Genomic DNA, 27908 nt, shown 5'->3' with positions numbered 1-27908 from the left:
CTAGTTGCAGCAAATTGCAGTCAGGACCCAGGCACCCTGGTAGGATTTGGGCAGCTTGGGCACATCTCACAAAGGGAGTTGAGTCAGAGGCAGCTGCTTGGTGTCCAGGGGCTGTAGTTCCTTCAGGTCAAGAACTTGGACTCACTTTCCTTTCTTACCTCTTGCCCTCCCCCCACCTTCTATTCTTCAGCTTTACTCTCAGCATTCAGTACTGGATGGGACATTGTAACTCCATTCTGTGGGTCATAGTGGCAAATACTTCTTGGAATAGAGAGATTCTATTTAGTTGAAATGTTCATATTATAGAAACATTTAAGAGCGACAAAGGAGCAGATCTGGCAATCTATATTTCTTTAATGCATCAGAAAGTGTCTTCCTTTCTACTTTTTCAAAATTTAAGTGTAAATGATTTACTAAATTCCTAAAGGAAACTAATTACTTGGTGCTAGCTTTACAAAGAGCATAATTTCATCCCAAAGTTCTCTATATTATTCACCCAAATAGCTGGCAATAGGTTACTTTCCTATCATAATATAAATCCTCTGAACAACTTCATCTGTTACAAAAGTTAATCCCATCAAAAATGAATTTTTTCGTTTTATGAAACTAGGTTCTAGAAGGAACACTCTAAGACATGAGGCAAATCTCTCTAGGATTGGGTGTCAACCATAACACATGTTCTTATGTTATCACCAGGAAATGTTAAATCACCATCATTTCTATTGATTATTTATTTTAGGAAAAAAAAGAAGAAGCTACTGACATTATGAAGTTGGCCAAAAAAATAAAAAATAAAAAAATAATAATCCTTAAAACTGGGAAAGTAAATACCCACTTAAGTAGGAAAAAAATGTTGGACTGAATTTCAGAAAAGGCTCTGCATTATTTATAATGACTGACAATGATTCTAAAAATACATGTATATGAATGTAAACATTTGCTTCTAAAGTTTGTTTTGTCCTCATGCAATTTAACTGTTTCAAAACAGAATCCTGTTGCTATCAAAGTTTTAAGGTTGATGAAATGATGTATCTTGAAACAATCCAAGTTTTTACTTTGGAAAAATAGTAGTGTGCTGGGATTACTTTGTTAGTATTTCAATTTTCTAATTCCTGACAATCTATCTAAATGTTTTCTTGGAATACTTTGCAGCACTGAAAATGTGAAGACAAATCAAAGAGGTAGAGTAATTAGTGCCAAAGCACATGTGTCTGACAGAAGCTTCTGCCCTAAAGTGGTTAAAATATTTAAGATTCTAAGAATTGCACAAGAATGTCTTAGCAAAATACCAAGAATGTCATGGGTTCTGAGCATGAAATTTATCTTTGACATACATGTGTTTATCATCATACACTGAATAAATTTAGTGTTATTTTCCCCTACAAATTGGCTGTAGCTTACACTTTACTTCATATTCTTTTATAGGGGAAAAAAAAGCAGTGTAGGACACTGCAAGACTTGTGAGCATTTAATCAGGAAAGGACTCTCTATTGTCTAGCAGCTGATGACCCAGCTTGTGGATAAGTTTGGACGGTTTTCTGTGTCAATACTTGCTTTGAGGTTATAAATTCTCATTAATATCTCCACCAGACCAAATAAGGAAAGTACCAAAGCAAAATAAAACAATTACTTTTTCTGTGTTTCTTTCAAAAAGCAAATATTTAGAGACAGTAGAAACTATCGTAAAATGATATTATTAAACTGTGGATTTTTTCATCAATATTTTTTTTTCCAAAAAAACACAACTGAACTTCTACTGTGAATGAACTATACTAGGTGTAGTGAAGAGTACTATGGTGAAATAAGTACAAAGGTGAAACTGAAACAGAAAACTGTTTATATTCTATATTGTACCAGTTTAGACTTACAGATCATTGGGAGTGGTCTTCTTTGGCCTCTTTTATGCTGTGTCTGTGAAAGTGTATGTTATGTGTGCATTTGAGTGTGTATCTGTATGTCTGTATGTCATGTCTGTGTTCTTGCTGGGCCTGAAGCAATTGCTCTGCTTTTTTGCCTCCAGATTAGATTACAAGATGGAATGAGCCCATCACAGGTGCTATTTCTATCATCCACCCCAACTATGCTTTGCAGTGAGGTGGGTTGAAAATGATGGATTATAGCATTCTCCATATCCTCATATCCCATGTTTATATTTAGTGCTGTCACAGAAATTTATATTTATGTCATATATATAAATGCAGGTAGATGAATTATTAACATATTATTTCTATTAAATTATTGATATATATTTGTAAATTATTAATAATTTCCAAAAGGACAAAATTAGTTAGACCAATTGATGCATTATACAGCCTAACTGTATAATTGATTTTTGAAAATAAATTGGTCTCTGAGTTTTGAGTATTCTATAATAATTGATTTCTAATAAATGGTATAAAAATACATGAGTGATTAATGTATTTATATAGAAAGCAGTTGAAAGTTCTTTAGTTCACCTGAAAGAGCCAGTATATTGGTGTAGAGAGTCTAGTAGAATGCTAAGCATTATCTAAATCAGAACGTCATTGTTACGGACTAAAAATTTTAGACTGCAGTGAAAAATTGCCATCACTGATTCTTTGACTATGAATGCAGGTGATCACCAAGTTTAATAAATAAAATATATCATTTACTATAGATGGAAGATTAACTTATGTGAATTGTGAGGACTGAGTGGTTCTAAATTCTTAGGTTCCTAGGGTTGATCTCAGCTATGAATGAAGAGCAGTTTCTTTTACAACAGAATGTTCTGTCAGCTTATTTACAAAAGCACATTAAATAATGAGTGTGTTAGGGTTGTTTTTCAAGTTGATTGGGAAGGACATCTCTCTTTTAAGAAGAGATATATGACTGCATATAGGAGACCTCATGGTCACTGGCCAAATGTTAATGTTCAGCACTTAGTATCTCTGGCTCAGACCCAGTCTTAGCATCTCAGGATCTGTTAAGTTGTTCCTTCTTCTAAAAGGCAATTGGAACTTGAGAGCAATTCTGATATCCTTGGTACAAATGGAAACAGAAAACACAGAAGTGTTTCAGAAGTTGTGTGGAACTTTCTTGGTATAGTCCTCCTAGCCGTCTTCCTCCTGAAAAAGACTTCATTAATTTATTCCTGAATTATTGTGAATAGGGAGGACTAATGTCCTAGGAAGTTAATTGTATAGACTTTCCAGGGAAGCATAAACCAATAAAAGTATGACCAATCTGACAGTATTAGCCAAACCTTTGGGCAAGGACTTCTGGGGCACAAGATTTTGTAAAAATTTCTTCAGAGAAAATTTCTTTTCCTAACTATATTTGGCTCATTCTTATTACTTGGTGTTTGAACTCTGACCATTTGGGAGCAAAGAGAGATGAGCCAGAGCATCCAGGGAAAATCTTGAGATTACAACTTTGACCAAAAATGATGAGTTTGCACACATGGAATGTGAACACAAGCTGGTACCCCCTTGATAACTCCTCAGACCGTCTGGTATATATAACTTCTCCTATCCATTGGGTTCTTGGCTGAGATTGAGCCAGAAGCTGTTAAGATACTCCCAGCTTTTGAGATGCTATTTTTCAATAATAATGACTCTTAGAAGAGTATTAAACTCAGAACGGAGAACTGAATTTTCATCTCCGCTTCAATACTCACTCTCCAATGGATTTAAACTCAGAAAACTCTCATCCTAATTTTTTCAAATGATAACTTATAAATGCAAAAAAGAAAAAAAAAATGATGGTATGGATGAGTAGTGTTCAGTAAAAGTCATATAGAAACCATGCATATTTTTTCTGGCCAAGAGGAATACAATTAAAGTAGAAATTTTATTAATATAATGTTTGGGGTTGGAGATGTTATATTAACAAACCTGTGAAAACAGGAAATTATCATTAGCTAATAGGAGGAAAATCTGGTTTCTAAGGAAAGCAGGTTATTTTTAGTTCATGCTCATTTTGACTTTCATTCTACTTTTCAAAGTTTAGGAGATCAAATAATCCAAATAAAATGTTTTCCAGTTTTGTAATATCCAATAATGTCATAAAATTCTTAAAAAATAAGTCAAAGAAACATTAATATCAACCCAGTAAAATATAAAATAAAGTAATATAAACTATCCCTGTTTGAGGCAGAAGTTTCTGGGAGAGAGAATGGAATTTGAAATAAATCTGTTCCAAGAACAAACAAAATCAAAGAAAGCACATGAATAAAAGTGCATGGGTTACTAGTTTTTTAGTAAGATACTATCATTTCTCTAGGTATAAACTCTGGAAAAATCTTACATTCTGATTGATTATAATTATAAGAGAAGACAAAGAAGACTGACTTTTATGCTGAGAGTTTTGGGAAAATATGTGTGAGACATGCCCCTCACATATATACCACAGCTTCTTTTTTTTATTTTTAAAAAAGATCTCAAATTTATATAAAAGTTATAAATATGGTACAAAGAACATTCTTTTCCTAAATTATTTGAGAATCAGATGCTGACCTGTTGCCTGATCATCCCCTGATACTTTGATGTCCTACAAACAGAGCACTTTCTGTAAAATCACAGTATAACCACACAGTATAACCACACAGTCCTGAGTTTACAAGTTTCACCAGTTGACTAAGCGTGTCCAGCACAAGGATCCAGTTCAAAATTACATGCTATGTTTAGTGGCCATGTCTCTTTAGTCTCCTTTAATCTAGAGTAGTTCCTCAGTCTTTCCTTAATTTTCATGACCTTGACTCTTGTGAGGATGACAGGACTGTTTTGTATTTTGTTTTCCTTGTGGTTACGTTCAGGTCATGCATCTTCAGGTCATGCAGATAAATCACAGAAATGATGCCGTGTTCTTCTCTTCGTCCTATTGTTGATAGTGTTTACTCCCCCACCCCAGTTTTATTGAGATATAATTGATATATAACATTATATAAGTGTAAGGTGTACAACAGAATGATTTGATACATGTATATTTTATGAAATGATTACCACAAATTTAGTTAATATCCATCACCTCACATGTTACAAATATTTTTCCCCCATGATGAGAATGGTATTCACTTTGATCACTAGGCTGAAGACATCTGCCAGAATTCACATCTGTAAAGTTACTTTTTCCCTCTTTGCAGTTAATAACAGTCTGAAGGGAGGTACCTTGAAACTACGTAAATAGCCTGTTCCTCATCAAACTTTCAATGACTATTTTTTGTTAGCTTCTTTGCCCTTCTGACACGTCCCCATCCTTCTTTGAGCACCTACCCTTACCTTCTGGGACGCGGTGTTCCAGGTTCAGCTAGAAGCACAGCTTCTTCTAGCTGATAAAAAACAGTTTATGTTCTGCTGTGCAAATTTATAATTTTGAGTTTACTGAGTAAGTAGACATGTAAAGAAAGTATTCAATTGTTTCCAGCATTCTCCCAGAGACACCCTGAGCAGCACAAAATGGAGAAGAAGGGGCAAGCAAATCACACCTACCCCTGTGGGAGAGGATAGTCCTAAAACAGATCAACCAACAACAGAGAAAGAATAGCTCTACATCCTTGATGAGTTATTTACTTGGTAAAAAGGAAACCCAGGTCATCGTATCCACCATGAACAGAGCACTCAAACAGAACAAGACCAAGATGAGCCCAGATGCCATGATGTGAAGAACAAACAGACTTTGGGGATCAGAGATGGTAAGAATCAGAAATTCCTGCTGGTGCTCAAGTATATGGACAAGCTGTTCATACCGCTGAGGGGTCATATCGATTCTTTATACGGTTTTTTGTTTATTTTTTTAATATTGAGAGGCTTTTTATTTTTTACAATTTACCTTAAATCTAAATACCAGTTCTTTGAACTACTTCAGAAAAAAATCAAATTTAGCTTTTGATTTTGAAATTAAGTGAAAAAAAACGATCAAAAAGTCATTTTAGTACGGGTTTGAGTTATTTTACCATTTAGAAATTGTCTAATTAGCTAAGTTAATAAGGAGTGGCATTAGAATTTTACTCTTATGCAAATCATGTAAAAATCATTAACAGCCATTGTTAAATGAAATGACTCCTAAACAAATAAGCATGTGCTAGTAAACCCTTCAAGTTTTGTGGAGCCAGAACCAATGCAGATTAGATGGAAGCCATATCAGAGCTGATGCAATTTGGGTTAGAGGCTCTATGTCATCTATAATCGATCAAGAAAACAAAGTCTTAAACTACATCTTGTAAATTGCAAACAAATGATGTGTATATTCAACACTGAAGATTTAGTCTCCGTATAGTGCTTATAAAGTGAAAAGAATATGTATGTGTATACCTATATATGCTCATATATAGATATACACCATATACAGTGATAACTCGCATTATTATAAAAAACATTTCTGACATATTATCAGGGGAAGTAACTATCTTCTTTTCTGTCTTTTTTTTTTTTTTTTTCCCTAGGACCACACACGCGGTATATGGAGGTTCCCAGGCTAGGGGGTCTAATCAGAGCTATAACCACCGGCCTATGCCAGAGCCACAGCAACGCCAGATCTGAGCTGCGTCTGAAACTTACACCACAGCTTACACAACACTGGATTCTTAACCCACTGAGCAAGGCCAGGGATCGAGCCCACAACCTTATGGATCCTAGTCGGATTCGTTAACCATTGAGACAGACAGGAATTCCACTATCTTCTTTTATGAAAGTCACTTTTATTTTTTCTAATCATATTTAAACTCCTAGATGGAGAAAACCAGCCATATCCATCTTTGAAAGGCAGTCTAATAGAAAGCATGGACTTTGGTGCCACAGAAACATGGGTTCAAGCCCAGACAATTCTTGCAACCATTTGGTTTTAAGCAAGTCTCAAACTATCTGATTCTCAGGCTTTTCAAGTAGTAATTCCTTGTACTACTTAGGTACTCCACTCAGCCTCACCTATTCCTTTCTAAGTAGCCAAGACCTATGTCTTGCACAGGTAAGAATTCAATTTATATTCACTGAATTAATTCATAAACAGTTGCCGCAAATTCAAATAAAAATCCTTTCCTATATATCAGCCTTTGTCTGTTTACTTGTTTTATGCATGAACATGAACCATTCCCCTTTTGTTTGACTTCTACACTGAGTTGATTAATCCACTTCTCATCCTGTTCAATTTCCCTTTCTCTGAAGAACAGTTTTATTTCCAAACTTGCAGAAGTAATACTTGCCCAGCCTTTGCACAGAAATATCCAATGAATGTACAGGATGAAATGCCTCAAGAGTCATTCAGAGTTTGGCAAGTAATCTATGAAGTAACTGGAGCAAAGCACTCTACTCTATGGGCATGACATCTCTGTGTGGCCAATCAGAAGTGCTCTCTCCTGCTGTCCTGCCGAAGACTCGGAAACTGGCCAATCAGCAATGGGTGGATAATGGGTGGGGCAGGTAGAGAGATTGAGAAGAATGGCTGCAAATAAAAGATCCTTATTGCTTTTCAGGATCTGGGTGGTCTTTCACTTCTAATTTTTAATCACATTTATGCTTTAAATGTCTAGTTTTCCTTTAAGTGGCTTATGTGAGTCTCGAATCCTGGCAGCCCAAAGAATAAAACTAATTAAACTTTTTGGCACATCTTTCATCCCAGGTACATCCCAGTCTTTAGCTACATTGCTGAGGCTACCTTAGGGAGACCCCTGTGAGGCATTGCTGAGACTCAGGTAACCCTGCCCTTGTCCGATTGCGTTATTCTATATGAATGTGTTTCCCTTGGGACACTCTCTGTGCCACTTCCCAGATCCCCAGCATGGCAATTTTAGGTAAATAAAAGCATTACCCTGGCCTTGCGCTATTTAAAAAATCATGCTGTCACAGAGAAGAAGCAAATACAGGCAAGCAGAACCTGTTCATGGCACACACCCTGTGTAAACAGTTATTTGTATATAATGTTCTCATCTCCCACCAGGAAGTGTCTATGCTCCATGAAACTTCTGAATCCTGCAGAATTTTGGGCAGCTCACTCTGCAGGGTTTATACCGCTTTTGGCTTCCAGGATGTCCTTGTTTCACTTGGCTAATTTTTTTTTTTGAGCTTCACTGAATCCCCCTGTGGGGCAGAGAACAGAATCTTGTGTCTGGCAAAGAAGGATGAATACACACACACACACACACACACACACACATCGAGTTCTTATTGACTAAATGCTACCTGGACTATTAAAGGAGGATGATGAGTGTTGAAGTGCATCCCTTCCATGCCAGGCAGCAATCAACTACATCTTGCTTTATAGCATTGATCAGAGTTTTACTAGATTACACTTGGAGAAGTCATCATTTGTTTTCATTTTTAAAGAGTGCAGATGGGATGAAGTGTGGTTTATCAGCAGTCCAAGCCAAAGGCTGGTAGTAGTAAGCATTGGAGGTGGCCATGTATCCAAACATAAGGCCTAGAACTGGAACAGCCAGAGGCTCCTGCATCACCATGAATAAATGGTTGAGTGAGGTGGGAAACATGAAGCCCCAGTCACCATACCTCCTGGGAAAATGTTTTATGAGATTGGCAAGGAAAAGCCCACTCAAACAGCATCACATAAAGGGAGCTTCTGTGTTGCCAAAGTCTGTTCTTGTGGAATAACACATGACTGAAGGAAGACTCACCAGCTCTGTGTCTCCTCGATTCCAGACATCATGGTCTGCAGGCTTTCGACAGTGTCCCAGAATATTATGGCTCTGTGACTCTGATAATCTGAGTCAACCCAAAGCAGTGCTGACCAAGTCTGAATTGATTGATCTCTTTTGCCTTTGGGTATTTGAAGGAGAGACGCTATCTTTCAGGGAACAGTAGGGTGAGCAAAGGGACTGTGGCAGTGGTCACATGAGTGGAAATGGTGGATATGTAAGCAGACCCAGGATCTCCCAGTCCCATCGGGGTACAAATTACCATCAGCTCTCTGTCCTGGAGTTCAGCAATTCCATTTTGCAAAAGGAGAGCTCTCATTCTCATCGTGGCTCAATGGTCCCTGAATCCAACTAGGATCTATGAGGATGTGGGTTCGATCCCTGGCCTCACTCAGTGGGTTAGGGATCTGGTGTTGCGTGAGCTGTAGTGTAGGTTGCAGACGTGGCTCAGATTCCACGTTGCTGTGGCTGTGGCTGGCAGCTGTACCTGCTATTCAGGCCCTAGCCTGGGAACTTGCGCATGACACAGGTGTGGCCCTAAAAAGCCAAAAAAAAAAAAAAAAAAAAATTCAGGTTGAATAAATTACCATATGACCCAACAATTCCATTCCTAGTAATCTACCCAAGAGAAATGAAACCATATGGCCAAAGGTTCATTAACTGGTGAACAGATAAACCTAATGTGGTCTATCTATGTAATGGAATACTATTCAGTCACAAAGAGGTAGGAAATACTGATATATGCTGCATTATGGGTAAACATCAAAAGGATGTGCTAAGTAAAAGAAGCCAGGCATAAAAGACTGCATATTGCAAGATTCTATTTACATGAAAGCTCCAGAAAAGGCAAATCTATAGGGACATAAAATGATTGGTGGTTGCCTGAACCTGGGGGTAGGAACAGGGGTTGACTGTAAAGGGGCACATGAAAGTGATAGAAATGCTCTAAAATTGGATTGTGGTGACAGTGGCACAACTCTAAATTTATTAAAGATCACTAAATTGGGCAGTTAAATATAATTTTATGGCATGTAAATTATGCCTCAATAAAGCTATTAAAGAGAAATATCCAAGGTTGATCATTCACCTTAAATAAGATAAGGGAAAGGGAAAAGGACACTGTGCTGAAAGTTTCTCTTGTTCACAGAAGTCACCTGAGCCCCTTCTTTCCCTTTGTGCATTTTTATCTCACTCAGACTAAATGAGTGGCCAGCATGCACTTCTTTGCCCAAATTACTTTCTTTCAGGTCTCTTTCTTTTCCTACCACCTGGTAGAGAACCTCAGGTAGAAAGGATTGGGGAAGAGAAATGATAATCTTTACATTCAAATTTTTAAAAATTGTCACAGTGATAGAATAGGCAAAACATGAATTTGGCATCGTAAAATTTCTTATCATTTTATGTTTCCTCTATAAAAAGTATTTGTGCAGCCATTTCTATAACCCAGATTGGTATCCCACAGAAGCATACTGCACAGTAGACCACTGCATGTATGACTGTTAATAGAATGGGGAACATTATAATTCAGTAGACAGCGGAAAGCCCACTGGGGAGAAACTTCTTCCTCTCGCCTCCAGGGGCATCTGACCCACAGCAGCCATGGTGTGTAGCTTCACTAGCACATGTTTACAGATTGGTGAACATCAGAAACATTCATTTTATTAGGTAGTTGCATAATAGCCTTTTATTTTTGATTATTTATGCATTAGCAGCAAGCAACGGAGATGTGCTATGTAGGAAAGTTATTATTTGCTAATTTGCTGCTTTTAAAATACACCGCACACTATCTATTATGTATCATGCATTACAATTACAACAACAGTTTAATTAATCACCAGCACCCTGTTTTGTACCAATCTACAGCAGAATTCTGGGTAATGGTGTTGTTTACCATTTAGCAAGTAGCAACATTTCACTCTGTTTCACTACATTAAACTGCTCAAATAAAGCAAACGGATATTGAAAAGAGTTGGCCATCTGCCTTTATTTTCTTTTACTTTTGTTAAAAAAAAAAAAAAAAAAAAAAAAACTCTCCAAAGAGAAAGAACACAGCCATGAAACTGATAGTGACAAAAAGCACTTTTTTTTTTTTTTTTTTAAATCAGGTCAGAATCTCATCTAAATGCAGTTCTGATGAATAGTTTAAAAAATAAAAAAGAAGCCTGCTTTGTGGATTTGGAGTGGGTCTCAAGACCAGCCATGAAGCCTAATGATTATTTAACGGTGCTGCACTTGAGGCTGGCTTCTGTGAGCCTCCTTCCCCCCTTAAGAGTTTGATGAATAGGTCTTGTGACAGCCATTTAGGAATAAACAAGAATTCATCAGTCTGCATAAGAAGAAGCCAGTTTATAGATTAAGTTTCCTGAGGTAATTCATGAGGTCAGTCCCATTTAGATGGAGACTATTAGGGCCCAGCTCTTGAGAGTGGCCATACAGGGGAGTCACTCCAATGGACTCCATTCACACAAAGCCCCCTTTCAGGGAGAAGCCTGCCATTTTTATGACCCCACTGCTAGGACGCATATCAACTTGTCACTGTGCAGATCTGCTAGGGCAAGACCTCATCACTCTATTAAAGAGCTCTGTGACCCTATTGATTTGAAGTATTTAAAGCAGGGGTGAAGTTCAAAGCAATTTCTTTTCTATACTATTACTCAGTCTCTCTGTGTCTTGGCTCTAAAACATCTGCTGTCAGTTCCTTTCTGTTGTCTGATTCTGGAATCTGTCACTGGAGAACAGAGTAGTTTTATTTAAAATAAATTGGATTCCTTTTCAGTTTTCAGCATTTCGCATTGTGATCAATGGTTTATGTTCCTTCATCTGCCCAGAGACTTAACTGCAAGTGTATCCTTTTATGTCTCTTTAGGGCAAGACTGAGGCTGCTCTGGGCTACATAATAGACTCGAGACTTACAAGTAGATAGCACCCCCCAGCTCCTCTAATTGGCCAATCAACAAAAATAACAACTTTTCCTTTAAAAAAAATATGGCAAGAAGGAAGGGGGGAGGGGGGAATGCATCTCCAACTGTGGCTCCAGGTCCCAAATGCTAACAGTATCTTTTTCACTCTTACTTGTTCCAAGAAATGAAAACAGAGTAAACAACTCAGTTATTTTTAAATGTCAGCAGGTAAGGCAAATCTAGGAGCCAGTTTTGAAAGGTGTTTTGCAAAACAATGCTGGCTACCATGCTTGTTCCCTGGAAACGTCAGGAACCACAGTATACATTGAAGAGTCAATAATACAGTAGGCATTGTGCTTTCTGAACTCATAGTGGGAAACTGGTAGCCTCTAACTGGCTTTGTTGGGAGACTTCTCCAGCTTATCCTACGTGTCAGTCATCAGCCAGAGTTATCAGGAAATTTGCTTGAAATGCTGAACTTGAGTTAAAACATTATGTTCAAAAAAACCCCTAAATATTGTTTGCAGTAATTATTTTAAGCTTGTGAGCAACACAATACAAAGTTCAGGATTGGTGTCCAGTTTAACATTGTAACCACTAAGTCCAAAAATATTACTTAGCCTCCTGGTTTTTCATACATAGACCAAGTTTATCCAATGGCAATTGAACCACAAAGCCCTTCTAGGAGTCTCTTTCAAGTGGATCTTCTTTTATTCCTGGGTCTCAGTGTGGATGGTGTTTCTCTGACAGGAAACATTCTCAGGGAATCAGCTATCACCTCGCTTCACATGCCTCCCAATTATTTAAGTACATCCTTGACAGCTTCCCTGGCTCTGGTCAGAGCTGAGGTCAGGTGTCCAAGCCTGTGGGATAGCTCCCCTCCCCTCCAATGCAGCCTGTTTAAATTTGAAACCTTAATCAACATCTGTCCGAAAATCTTTTGACTCAAGCATTCTCCCCTCTCAATGGTGCTTAATATCTTCCTGGTCATATAACTCTTTTCCCCATATCCTTTCAGCTCCTAATCTTATAGAATCTGTCACTGGAATGTCTCTAACCCCACACCTTCTCCAGAACCTTAAGATCTGGGTCATCTGCACCCAGATCCTCAGTACCTTTCATCAACAGTTGCTTCCAACTTGGGTCATCTGGCTTTCACCTAATTTTCACTCGAAACGAATCCTCTGAAACCAGGCTTTGACAAATAACACTGAACTATAAAAACCTCAAATTGTTCCATAGAACCTAGGAAACAAAATCCAGTTTCTTCAGCCTGGCATTCTGAGGCTTCCTGATTCCAATACCTTGTCCTGCTCTCTTTTATCCATGCTATGCTCCAGGCCAACAAAGCCATTGGCCATTCCAGTCTTCATGTCTTCTCTCCCCAAGGGAGCTCACCCACCCAAGGGCTTCAGAGAGTATCACTATGCTAAAGACTTTTAGCTCCAGCAGCATCTTCTCTCATGAACAATAGATCTGTAGAACCAGCAGCTAGTGGAATAACCGCTTGCATGAGTCCCAAGCAATTAGAATGCAGCAAAGTTCGAAGTTATCTCATCATCTACTGTCTCATATTGTTGCATCTCAGTAAATAGCAACACTATTCATCAGGTTGATGATGGGAGTCTCCCTCTCCCTCACCCAGAAAAGCAAGTCAAATATTGACTCTCCCTTCATTTCTTCTGTCTCATCTCCACTGCCTACCCTCTGGTGTGGCAGCTTCTCCAGTTCCACTTTGAAACACCCTGACCCAGGACTCAGTTCAAGAGTCACTAAAAAAAAAAAAAAAAAAAAAAAAAAAAAAAAAAAAAAAGGAAGGAGTTGCCATTGTGGTTCAGTGGTTAACGAATCTGACTAGGAACCATGAGGTTGCAGGTTCGATCCATGGCCTTGCTTAGTGGGTTAAGGATCCAGCGTTGCCGTGAGCTGTGGTGTAGGTTTCAGATGCTGCTTGGATCTCGAGTTGCTGTGGCTCTGGCGTAGGCCAGCAGCAACAGCTCCGATTTAGACCCCTAGCCTGAGAACCTCCATATGCCGTGGGAGCAGCCCCAGAAAAGGCAAAAATTCAAAAATAAATAAATAAATAAATAGAGTCACTGCCTTGGAGTTCCCTCATGGCTCAGTAGGTTAAGGTTTCCAGTGTTGTCACTGCTATGGCCCTGGTTACAGCCATGGCATGGGTTTGACCTCTGGCCTGGGAACTTCTCCATGCCTTGGGAGTGACAAAAAGTCATTATTTCCCCAGAGAGAATTGAGACCTCACTGTACTTTGCACATACCTACATTATTTCACATATCAGGATTTTGCATTTATTTGTAGGAATCACTTCATATAGAGGCACTAAAATGTTTATTAAATGAATAAATAAGCAGATAAACTAGTCTATCCTAACAGGAAGAAACATAACAAAGTTTTCCCTTTTCCAGTTTAGGATGACAGCAGATTTAAGGCCCAGTTAACTGACATGAGCTTGAAATGAATATTGGTAAGTTTACCACCAGATTTTACTCATTTTTAGTTTTAGTTCAATTTACTATGAATGCCAATATGTTTAGGTATATAGAACATAGCTTTTTGTTTTGTTTTGTTTTTTTGGCCACACGTGTGGCATATGGAAGTTCCAAGGCAAGGGGTCAAATCAGAGCTGCAGCTGCAGGCCAATGCCACAGCCACTGCAACACTGGATCCAAGCTGCCTCTGCAACCTATACCATGGCTGTGGCAATGCCAGATCCTTAACATACTGAGTGAGGCCAGGGTCAAACCCACATCCTCGTGGATATTATGTTGGGTTCTTAATCCCTTGAGCCACAATGGGAACTCCAAAGATAGCTTATTTTTATTCTAGCCTTTCCTCTTTGCAACAATTCTTATGTCATACCTATGGATTATAATGCCATAAATATGAAAACTGAATCATTTTTTCAATGTTATTTTTTTAAGCTAGCTGTGCCCAGATGATGTAATTTGTTGAATTCTTGTCAATCAGAACATAGTGCAGTCCTTTTTTTATAACTCTAAATGTGTATACTTTCTAGATCTTTTATTTGTTCTATTTTTTCTAGCACAAAATTTGTGCTTCCATAGCTTTGAGGTCAATAGTAAGTACACTGGTTCAGGTCTCTCTGAAAATTTTCAATAAAGATAGCACAAAAGATTTGAAGGAGATAATAGTTTCTGTTCAGATCCTCTGAGGAAGTAAGTCATAAATCATATTCGACATACCTTTAATTTGGAAGAGGAAAGAGGGAGAAGAAGCTCGTAGATGTCAATAGAAGCAGAACACATTACAAGCAGATATTATCTTTTGTGTGCAGTGTGAATATGTTGGAATTTATGGCCTGTGTTCACAGAGTGCATTTCAGAAAGAAACTAAATTTAATGAACCAACTGTGCTTCATTCAAAGAAAACTAAGTATAAAAAAGAAAACATTCCTATCTACAAAGAACCGATGATTTCATATTCAAGTACCCTTGCTAAAAAAAAAAAATCTAAATGTTAAGTCTGCCTATCTTCAAACCCACTCTCTTTGCTAATCTAATACCTTATACTTTCTAAACTAGGGGAAAATGATCTTGTTTATTTTTTTCAAACAATTTATTTGGATCTTAAAGTAGACACAGAGGAAACTTCAAGTAAAAACATGAATATATCATTTTTATTTTCTGCATATGTATATATGCTAAGACTGATGCTAAATCAAAGAATAGAGCCTTTCTCTTCTCAAAAGAAAAAAGACACAATAAATTAGGTGGAAAAAATTTATATTTCTTAAAAAAAATCTCCCACATCTGATATGTCAGATTCCAAATTCTGCCACTGCGTATTCTGATCTATCCTTAAGATTCTATTTTTCTGTGGAAAACTATATTCAGGGTGCTTGTTTTATGGAAATGAATAAAGACTCTGTTATCACCCAAAAGACAGTAGTTAAGATATTTAACAAAATCACAATTAAAAATATTATTTTCATTACTAAGATTGATTTAAATATTTATAAATTTAGCCTAATTTTTTTTTCTTGGAAATTGTTAGTGAATAACCAAGAAAGAAAGATATTCATCCATTGTCTTTTTACTGGTATAAATCAAACTTCTCAGACTAGACCTTAAGTCTGTTTTTTTTTTTTAAGAACATTGGAGAAACAACATGAACAAACAGCAGAAAATATAGAGCATCCTTCCTGTTACATTTTATTTCAAGATGTTGTTTTACTATCTACCTTGTTTATAAATGATTTATGGCACAATAGACACAATAGAAGGGGCTCAGTATACAAAAATTAATTTTTTACCCAAACTTTTAACACTTCTCTATTTTTGTGTTATTAATATAATTGTGTTTCAGATTATGTGTAAAACATTGTGGAAAAATGATAAATAAAACTCAGTCCCTATATTCAAGGTATTTAAAGTCTAATGGACAGACAAAAATGTAATTCATAAATTTAATTGAAAAATTTGATCAGTTTCCCCTATTACTGGTATAAGTTAACAAGCAGCAAACAAACTTGCACATTTTTTGAAGAACAGAGCTTATGTAAGTCGATTGCATTTTTGAGAAGTTGCTTTTAGATGCATTTATTGGAAATGGTATGCCTTTAATGATTTAGTCACACAGGGGGTTATTTTTACATAAGAAGGCTGGTTATACAATTCTTTTTTTTTTTGTCTTTTTTTTTTTGTCTTTTTAGGGTTGCATCCACTGCATATGGAGGTTCCCAGGCTAGGGGTGTAATCATAACTCCAGCTGCCGGCTTACACCACAGTCACAGCAACACCAGATCCAAGCTTCGTCTGCAACCTACACCACAGCTCAAGGAAATGCTGGATCCTTAACCCACTGAGCGAGGCCAGGGATTGAACTCACATATTCACGGGTACTAGCAGGGTTAGTTATCTCTGAGCCACCGCGAGAACTCCCTGCAATTGTTTAATATCACCAGTGTTCCAGGATTCTTTTATATTTATGCTATGTCATCTCTACCATGTGACTTTCATCTTTAAGTCTATCTCATGGTTATAAAGATGTCATTCCACCTTCAAGATCACACAGGTGGTCCAGACAAGAAGAAAGCACCAAAAAGGGCAGGGAGAGTCTATATCAGGAGAACAAAGCTCTCACATAAATCCCTAGAATAATTTCGCCTATGCGTTATTGAGTAGAACACTATTGTATGGTTGCCCCCAATTGCAAGCATTGCAGCCCTGAACCAAGCAGTGTTCTATTCATAAGAAGGGAATGTGGATATTGGTCAAATAACTAGAAGTGTATGCCACTGAAATCCATTATGTGAAGGAGTTCTTCCTGTGGTGCAGTGGATTAAGGACTGGCATTATCTCTGTAGTGGCTGGGGTCACTGCTGAGGCATGAGTTTTATCCCAGCCCAGCACCATGGGTTAAGGATCCAAGGTTGGTGCAGCTGTGGCGTAGGTTGTAGTTGCAGCTCAGATTTAATACCTGGACAGGGAACTTCCATATGCCACAATTGTGGCAAAAAACAACAAACAAACAAAATCCCAAAAAACTACTATGTGAATAGCTTAACTTCCCAACTTTTACATTCCCATATATCTATAATCCCAATGTCTTAGGTCCAGTTAGGAGAGGCACTTCTCTGGGCCTGGACATTTAAAGAAACTGCTCTCGACCCCCAGTGCCATGCCTCTGTGTACTGGACCCAGTGAGGTTGTCTCATGGAAGCCTTGCCAAATCATGCCTGATACTCTGTCCAAATGACTGAGGATCCTCTTCTATGACCTAAATGGGACTTGTCCTTGGATCAGTGCTTCTGAAGTCTGAATTTACCACTGGTGTATATGCCTCTACCCCCCAGGGGGTGGCCAAGGGACAGCAAAGTGTGTGGACAAACTTGGCTATGTAGGCTAGGTGTTTACAAGTATGTATACAAAGATCTTTGTAGGGAAGGAAAGCCAAGGAAAAAAGGAGCTGGGGGCAAGCTATGGGATGGGAATAAATTAACCCACTACTTTGGAACAGGAACACTGAAGAATCTAAGAAATCTACATTCAAACCTGTTTCTCTGGTCATTATGAAAATACCCCTATTAAGGTTGCAGGTTTGGACATATTTTATTGAAATGCTGAGTAACTGATTTGAAACTTACATTCAGACCTATGATGTATGGGTCTATATTTATACACTTACCTTTGGTTACACATATGTTGCGGGTGGGACAGGGCCAAAAATTCATGGGTTCTAAGAAAATGTGTTCATATCTCTCAACTGGCATTAATTTAGTATACTTCCATACTTTGAGAAGGCAGATGTTGATAGAACTGACTATAGTTCAGACACACCCCTAAATGTTTAGTCAAATAATAAAACTATGGCCCCACCTAACCTGAATGATATTTTGTTAAATCTTGCTAAACGTGTGTATTGACTGGATATTATCCATTCTGAGTTCCTTATATCTCGTGAAGAAGGAGCATGACTCCCTTACATTAGTAGTTAGCCAAGCACAGAGAATGTGATTCATTAAATCAATATGATTCATTTAATTAAAACAAGAAATTAAAAATCCAAAAGCAATGGTTATACTTATATACTTATATCTAATAAGTATAATATTTATAATAATGATCAGTATGGTCATTATCATAGAGTTTCATCTTGAACACTAGTTCCTTAGGATATAGTTATGAAAAAAGACAGACAAGGTGTGTGCAAGAACAGTTAATGCCTTATACACATAAAGGCATCTCCCTGTTAATATCAGTGATTCAGAAATTTCTAAAATTTAGAACTTGTCTGTGATTTAGCTAAGTAGAAGACTATTTCCCATTATTTTGAATAAAAAAAATAACATATTTTATCACAGCCTAAGCCCCCAAACCAGTTTCCCATGTTCACTAAAAAAATAGTAAAGCACATGAATAAGTTAAAACTATCATATTAGAATGCAAAATGCTGAAAACATCACTTCATTATTAAGCAGTGAATGGGGTTGCTGATAAACAGTTCCTTTACAAGCAGTAACATAGTCCTTCTTAGAAGTCCCAGAACCTGGGAAACACACAGCACACACCCCCTTTGGCTGATCCGATGTGCACTGGGAAAGTCGACGAGTAATTCTGCTTCCAGCTAGTACCAAGCCAGTTTTCTTCACCGCAAACATGGAAACACTAAATAACATTCATGAAACAGTTTTCGGATTTCAGATAACAGGCAATGCAGGACTGTGATCCCTGAGAGAAAGCAGACAAATAAAGCAAGACTCTCGTCACCACAGTCCTTGTGGGAGGCATTTTCTGAGCCATAGAGTGGAAAGGAGTAGACCGCACATAAAGCAGAAGTCTCCCTGAGATGAGGGAGCAGACATCTGAGTCTCAGAATGCTAAGACAGATAAAACTCATGGGACAGAGAAGTGAAGAGGAGGAAACTTGACATATAAGAGTCCCAGAGCTCTGCACAAGAGTCTCTTGGAATCTGGGGCAAAATATCCATCTGCGCAGTTATATGGTAAGACTCCCAGAGGCCGTGCGGTGAACAACTACTGGGAAGTAGCAACCAGTGGGACACTGTGAGCTGAAATATCACACAAGAAAGGAAGATGTTCACATTATGGGCAGTCAGAGTGGAACAACCACACTGAATGCCTAGAGCATTCAGTAGTAGTTCTATGTACTATCAATGAGCAATTTAAAATAATTACTATAGGCTATATGAATATCAACACAGGTCTATCTCTCCCATCAGGAATTAGAAATATTCTGGAAATATATCAGGTTTCTCTTTGCATTTCCGAACGAGGTCTCAAGTACATTCTTAGCTCAGGCATTGTGCTTTTCCTTGAGATCAAAGGACCTTTTCCAAATACATAATAACAATTTTTCTTATATATGGAATATAGCCACATTATATATAATTTGTGAAATAGAGAAAATATAATCATCCCAAATAATAACAAAACCTTGGTTGTGTTTGCAAGAAAAGAAGATGAGGGGGCAGTGATTTTTATCTGAAAAGACCATTCTGCCAGAATGTCATTCTTTTGGATGTCCATGTTATACATGTCAAAGCCTCCAAGATATGCTGGAGGATAGAAATATATTTTATTTTGTTTAATCACTCTTTCTAAAATCCTTTAACACACAACTTTTCTTTTAGTCACACAAAAGTTATGCCCTGACCAGTGTTTGTCAATATAACTTTTTGTGATATTGGAAATATTTTCTATATCTTTACAGTCAAATATGGTAGCTACTAACCACACAGCCCTTGAAATGTGGCTAGTGTAACTCAGAAAATGAATTTTATTGTATTTATTTTTATTTATTTATTTTGCTTTTTAGGGCCACACCCATGGCACATGGAGGATCCCAGGCTATGGGTCAAATCAGAGCCACAGCTTCTGGCCTTGCCACAGCCACTGCAACGTGAGATCTGAGCCGTGTCTGCAACTACACCACAGCTCATGGCAACTCAGGATCCTTAACCCACTGAGGGAGGCCAGGGATTGAACCTGCATCCTCATGGATCCTAGTTGGGTTCATCAACCTGAGGCACAAAGGGAGCTCCTATTGTATCTAATTTTAAGAAATTTAAATTTAAATTGTCATGTGGGGCTAGTAGCTCTCATGCTGGACAGCATAGCTCTAGAACAATGCCTATTGCAAAGATTATACATTTGAGAAGACCACTGTGTAACAATAATATGATTATATGAAAATCAAGCTCAAAGTGGTTAAGTGACTTATTCTAAATAACTACTAAGAGAGAATAGAGCCAGGATTTAAGCCCAAATAAACCCAAATAACTGATTCCAAATTCCATGTCCATTGTTCTACTCTGTCTCCAAGATGCTCCAGATGAGTTTTTGATTGTCACCAAAATTTTTAAAATTTTGTACTTTGTATTTAATTTAATCTCAGTGTTATAAATGTTTGCTAATTTCCATTTGTATAATTTTAATTCTTTTGCATTTACTTTGCTTCTTAAGGAAATTTTATAGTTCTAAATGCTTTTATAGATAATTCTTTCCGAATAACATTTTTATATAAGCAGTAAGAAGATGTTGTCATTTTATTGTCAGAGAAACTGAAACATAGAGAAGAAAACCTATATAGTGAATTCTTTATCTGCTTTATATTGAAGATATTTTAAAGCTATATAACTGAAAATAGAAGTGGAAATTATTTTGATCGTTTATATTAAACAAGTTATCTTAGAGAATAAGATTAAATATTTACTTACATGCACATAATATTTTTAATCCTTAACATTGATAATTCACTACAATGTACAGTGTCAAAGCCACTTTATGGAAGTCTAAGTTTAGTTGGTAGTGTGGCTTAGCAGTGTATACTTTAATTATCACATAAGAGCTGATGGAAATGCTCATAAATTTAGCTTTAAGAATCATATTTGTCAGACTGCACTGATGTGTACTAAACATAACCTCTATTGACAGGTTATTAGATTTACTCTTTGTTTGATTGCTCCAGTTCACCCAGAAAAAAACTCCATTATGAATAACCAATGATGATGGTCATACATGTCTTAAAGGTAAAAGATAAATTTATTATACCAAATAGAAAGAGACAAATCATGTTCGGTGTACTTTCAATTTTCTAAAGTTGCTTTTCAGAATATTATCTGAAAAAACATTTTGTTACATTTAAAATATTAATACTGGTGTTCCCATCATGGCGCAGTGGAAACAAATCTGACTAGCAACCATCAGTTGTGGGTTCGATCCCTGGCCTCGATCAGTCAGTTAAGGATACAGCCTTGCAGTGAGCAGTGGTGTAGGTCACAGATATGGCTTGGATCTGGCGTTGCTGTGGCTGTGGTGTAGGCCAACAGCTACAGGTCCAATTGGACCCCTAGCCTGGGAACCTCCGTATGTCATGGGTACAGCCCTAAAAAAGACAAAAGATGAAATAATAATAATAGTAGTAATTAAAAATAAATAAAAATAAAACATTAATATTGATAGTTCTGATTTAAGTATTAGATAAATAATTCATATGCTATGATCATTATCCATAATTTTCAATGAAAATAATGCAGACTTAAAAATATTTTATTTAAGGTATTTTAAATGCTACCTACACTCTAATTTTAATTATGTGACAATTATAGACATAGGAAAAAAGTGAAAGATAAAAAGCAAATTGCTACAAATGATTATGTATGAGGGATAAGATTAGGTAATTTTTTTTTTCTTTTTGTCAAAGTGTTTGTCATATAATCATATTACTTTTGTAAAGAAAAAAATAAATTATTATTAAAATATTAATACTACATTGCCTCTTCAAAAGTATAACTCAAAAGAGATACATTATTTACCCAACTATATAAATAGATTGACCAAGCCTTGGTTTAAACTATTTATAAAACAGTTAAATTAGAATGAGTTTCACTTTTTAAAATAGGCTTGCGTGGCAAAGTGAAGTAAAAACCATGAGCTAATTATGTGGTAAATTCAATTAGTTAGTCATCTAATCTAAATGATTCAGGCTCATTGTGGCTCCAAAAATGCAAGGCCACACTACCCAGGATGCAGCCATGTGCAAATAGATGGTTAGTAAATTCTACCAATGGTAATAAACAAAATCGATCATTTTCTTCCTATTCTAACTGCTTCCTTTTTACTTGTGGGAGTATGACAAATCAAATAGTGTTATCACTGGGTTTATTTAAGAAAAAAAAAAAGACTGAAAAAATCATTCCTGTATCTATCGATTTTTATGCATGAAATTCACCCACACGTGAATATTCTCAAAATCATCTGTATGATCTCAGGTGGCTGAGACCATAGGTCAAGAGATATTGGAGAGAAGATATTTTCTTCCTATTTGAGGTTTGAACTGTTGAGGTAAGAAAACAAATAGGCCAGCACCTGTTTATAGTTTGCTGGCAGAGCAGTTGCCTTCTGTTGGTCTGAGATCAATCCCATACCATCCTTAAGGAACAGTCTGGGATTAAAAAAGGAACAGAGGCCTTCTCCACAAATATCTAAGCTGCTAATCTTAACTCCCCCCTTCCCTGGTAAAGAACAGCATCAAAGTGCCATTTTGGGAAATACTAACTCTCAATATCCCTGTGATTACACTGGAAACTCCGGATAATCCAGGATAATCTCCCCACCTCTAGATCTCTAATTTAATCACATCTTCAAATTGCCTTAGGTCATATCTGGTAATATTTTCATGTTCCAGGGATCAGGACCTGGATATCTTTGGGAGTCATTATGCAGCTTGCCACAGAAACGTTAATGGTTCTGGTGCCAGTGGTAATGAAGATGCCCATGATGTTACCGTAGACAATAGCAGAAATGTCACGCTATTAGCACCAACTGTAACAATGGTCGTGGCAGTGGAGGTGATGCTGATGTTGGCAAAGACAATAGTGATGTTATTGTGAGCACAATGGCAGGACTGGGACATTAGTGAGGGTGGACTGGTCTCGACAGTGGGTTAGACATCACAGTGCAGACAGTGTCTTTGACTAGGACTCCAGAGGAAAGAGCAAAGTGCCCTAAATGGACTAACTGCAGTTTGGCTTTCAACAAGTAATGTCAGGTAGTTGAGCAGCCTGGAGCAGCAGCTGAGACAGTGAAAACTAAAGTCTCACACTCATAGGGGGATAGGATTTACATGAAGATTTCCTCATGAAAGAGAAAGTCCCAGCACGATTGCCTAGGCTCTGGTTTCTAAAGGCACTTGTGCATTCTCTTTCACATCAACGCTTCTCCTCTGAATGTAAGGTAGCCAGGCCATAGATTTTGACAATTTCCATAGTTCCCTGGAAGGATGACAATTAGTGTGCCAAGCCACCAGTAGGGAAGATCACCGTTTTGAAATCCACTGGGTCTTGGTGTATTGGTATATTGTAAATGACCCCTATTGCCACCACCCTATGGACTAAAATTTCACAGAGAAAAATTTCATCAGTCACCTCCAAATATTTTTCAGGTAGAGGCTCTGATCTCTCCCTTCTTTCAGCATGCTCAGCACCCTGTCCTGAGAAGTCTGAGTTTATTAGACATCTATTATAACTGACATATTGTTGCAGTGGGGTTGAAGAGATGCATTAGACAGATGATTTTAATTGGCTTTCTTCCAAAAGAATTTTTTTAAGAGGAGACAGCTGAAATTCATTCACATTTACAATTAATAAAACTTTCTTTCATTATTGAAATGCTTGCTGAAACAGCAGCCACATCAGGGTGACAAATCCCGTTATCATGCTTTCCACAATTGTCTCCCCAAAAGACGCCTATTGAGAGCATTGTCTGGGTTTGTGTATAAGACTGACAATCAAGCTCTGGGCAGAGGGTGGAGAGGTGGTGACTATGCAGCCTGCTCCAAAGTGCTTTTGTGAGTGTGTGTGTGTTTGTGGTTGTTCAGTAGAGAGATCTAAGGTTGTGGAAAAATCTGAGGACGTACTATGCACACTAACAAGATCAGTCATCAGGCATTAGTGGGATTCTCATGCTTTGCGCCTTTAGTTTTCCATTTTCTTAAATGTTACTCTGTGAGCAACAGCAGGTGCTATTTGTTTGTCAGGCTGTTACTGGGCAAATGAGGGTGGGGGAGAGATCATTTTTATTTAAGTGAGCAGTTAACAGCTGAGCTCACATGGTTGACAATGGAATCATGATGAAGGACACAAAGAAAAGAGTATGAAGATTATCCCTTAAGAGTCTTGTGGAATGAATTATTCCTGAAGGGACTGAGATGGAACATTTTGCCTCAGTCCTAGCATCCCTTTTCTGACAGGTGAAGGGAGTGGATGGGCCATGCTGCTCTGGCATTGGTAGACCACTGAGACTGTCAAACTTAAAAGGTACTTCTCTCTATGGAAATAAAGAAGAAATAGGTAAGACCTTCAAATGTTGAATAGAAGGAGGGAAGAAAAAGGAAAGTGAAAAGGGAAGAAGCATCAATGAAGCAAAGCTGATAATTGCTGTTTCAGTCCCCCTGAGACATGAGTCCCATTTTCTTTCAACACATGAACCACATATACATGGTGAGGAATGCTGTTTATATACCTTTGTTTGCTTATTAAATTGTAACATGCACCATGTTGTTTTCTCCAATATTCATCTTGAGTACCAAGAATTCCTTTCTTTTTTGTCAATTCACCTAGAAGCATGTTGGCTAGTACAGTCTGTACCCATTCCCCTCCCCAGACCTCTGATCTGGTTCTAAACACTGCTCTCCTTGATGGCTAGCCTTGCTCTGATTGAGAAAGAGCCATGTGCTCACTGTCGTGAATTTGCTGGGGCATATTAGGGCAGACACATAATATGAGGTTGAGAGGTGAAGCAATAAATAATGCTGCTTGAAAGAGACTAATCAAATTGTGACATTAGAAAATCTCTTGCCTCTGGGATCCTAAAGAATGAAATCTGAGCTCTGCATGATATTGCCACTGATACCTTTTCAAGTGTTTCATGTTTGTCTGAGATCAAGAAATTAAATCTTCCTCAGTTGTAAGCAGTATGAGGGTACAAACCAATTTCCATCATGATTACCTCTGTAGGTCCAAGTCAGCAGGATCCTACCACATAGTAGGTGCTCACTACATGTTTTATCAAATGAATGAATGGATTACTGAGTTGAACTCAGCTTTGCCACTTATTCTCTGACAGTGAAAACGTCCATATTTGTATTAAATATCAGACACTCAGCACCATATGTAAAACACATGGATAGAAGATAAAGATATAAACCACAAGGTGTTGTAGAGCGCTGATAAAAATATGTTCAGGGTAAAGGAGAAAGTAACACTTTTTATATGAGAGGGGAGAGTCAGGAAAATCATTTTCTATAAAGTGACTTTTGAAATGTTTTAGAAGATGAATGGGAATAAACCAAGTGTCTAGGCCCTTGACTTGCCAGCCCTAAACCTGAATCTACCTCATCATGGCCACTGTAGCACCTGTTCTACAACCTGAGTTCATCTGCTGTGGTTCTCTTTGAACAGTCATGGAAGACTCCTGAAACCTGAATACCAGCTCATTTCAATTGACTTCCAATCACCATGAGCTAAAATATTAGCCCTCGAGATCTTCCATTCTCTCATCCCAAAGTCCTCTAGCCTCACCATCACTACCTCTATCCCAAGGAGCAGAGAAGCCAAGGGATGGATTATAGATTTTATACGCTCAGTAATCTAAGGAAATAAGCTACTTAATCTGCAAATGCTGCTTCCAGACAAGACTCCAAGGCCCAACTTCTAATCAATTTTCTATCTGTAACCCCATATTGTATAGAAATCCAGAACCTCCGTTGCTCTAATGAATTTTAATGGCACCTTCTCAAACCCTGATTTCATGTGTATCTTCAAACTTACTATTAGATACTTTTTCCCCATCTTGGCCTTAACCAAAATCACTATGCTGGTTTCCTTACATCATCCCTGATGGGGGCATCTTATTCTCCTGCCACTCATAGTTCCACAAGTCTCATGGAGAGATTTTGGCATTATTTTTGCTTTGCCTGGCTGTTTCCAAATTATAATACTTTCCACACTCCATCTTTGAGGCATATGACATCAGGTCACATACCACTGACTCGGTATATGTCACTGATACCAAGATACTTGGTATCTTGTCACTGTCTCACAAACTTTTTATTATGTCCCTCATTAATTATAAACATTAGTTTATAACTCAGATTTAGCCCAAATTTGGTCACCATCCTAGGTGGCTCTGTAAATATATGGAAGACCTATTCCACATCCAGATCTCATAGTTCTTTATCATCCACAAATCCAATGGCCATCAAAACCACTCTACTTCTTGGATTTGTAATCATTCTGAATTATTCTAACATGTACTATCCAACTTTAGCACTTAACTCTTTGTTGGTAGTTTCTTATATTTTCCAACCTGTCACCTCTCTCATATGCCTACTCCCACCACCCCTGCATTTTATGCCATTGAGGACGGAAATCTCCAGATCACTTCATTGCATCTCAGTAATGCAGACTCATTTCCATGACTGGTTTTGACCTATGCTGATTACATAAATATCCTGCCACTCATATTGCTCACAGTCCTTACAAGATATCAGATCTTAACCCTATCCCTTGGATGTTCTCATAATTCCTCTTCTTTATTCCTCCTTCTAAACTACAAGCACTGCTTGAGAAAATCCCAGCAAACATGGGGAGTAGTAACACAATAAAACAGTGGTCTCCATTCCTTAAAACCTAAATCTATCACACTCCTGGGCACCTATCTGGAGCAAACCATAATTCGCAAAGATACGTGCACCCCGCTATTAATTGCAGCACTATTTACAACAGCCAAGACATGGAAGCAACCTAAATGTCCATCGACAGAAGAATGGATAAAGAAGATATAGTACATATACACAATGGAATATTATTCAGCCATAAAAAATAATGAAATAATGCCATTTGCAATAACATGGATGGACTTAAAGATTATCACAGTGAGTGAAGTAAGTCAGACAGAGAAAGGTAAATATCTTATCACTTATATGTGGAATCTAATAAAAATTATACAAAAGAACTTATTTATAAAACAGAAACAAACTCACAGATTTCAAAACCAATCTTAAAATTCCCATAGTTGAAACCATTGGTAGGAAGAATCAGGAGGGTAGGAACAACATAAATATACTACTGTATGAAATAGATGCTTGAGAACCTACTATATAGCACAGGAAAATCTACTCAATAGTTTGTGATAATCTATATGGGAAAAAAGAATAGATATATTTATATGTATGACTGATTCACTTTGCTGTTCACCTGAAAGTAATAAAGCATTGTAAGTCAACTATACTCCAATAAAATTAAATAAGTAAATAAATTTAAAAACAGTGGTCTCCAGCTTCATCTGGTCCTTTGTCATTACTCAACATCCCTTTATTTGTCCTTTGTCCTAGGTCCAACCTGTCTATGTCCATTGAAATGATTAATTTCATGTGTCAAATTGTCTATGGTCAAGCTGTGAAGGTATTTTTTTTTAATGTAATTAACAGTTTAATTGGTAGGCTTTGAGTAAAGCATATTATCCTCTATAATGTGAGTGAGCATCATCCAATTAGTGTAAAATCTTAAAAGACTGAGGATGCAGGTTTAATCCCTGGCTTTGCTCAGTGGGTTAAGGATCCAGTGTTGCCACAAGCTTTGGTGTAGGTCACAGATGCAGCTCAGATCTTGTGTTGCTGTGGCTGTAGCATAGGCCTGCAGCTGCAGCTCCCATTCAACCCCTGGCCCAGGAATTTCCATATACCACAGGTATGGCCTTAAAAAAGGCGGGGGGGGAGTGGGTGAGGAGGGAGAGGAAGAGGATTCTGGGGGTAAAAAGATTGAAAAGAGCAGATACATATCATCTTTAAGGGTTTTTTTCTTTCCTAAATCCAAGTATGAGATACAGATTATGGACCAATG

This window comes from Sus scrofa, chromosome 4, assembly GCF_054392235.1.
Source record: "Sus scrofa isolate SSC_HxYL_T2T_F1_AM1 chromosome 4, Sscrofa_HxYL_maternal_Yorkshire_Landrace_v2.0, whole genome shotgun sequence".
Lineage (NCBI taxonomy): Eukaryota > Metazoa > Chordata > Mammalia > Artiodactyla > Suidae > Sus > Sus scrofa.
This window is presented reverse-complemented; position numbering follows the sequence as displayed.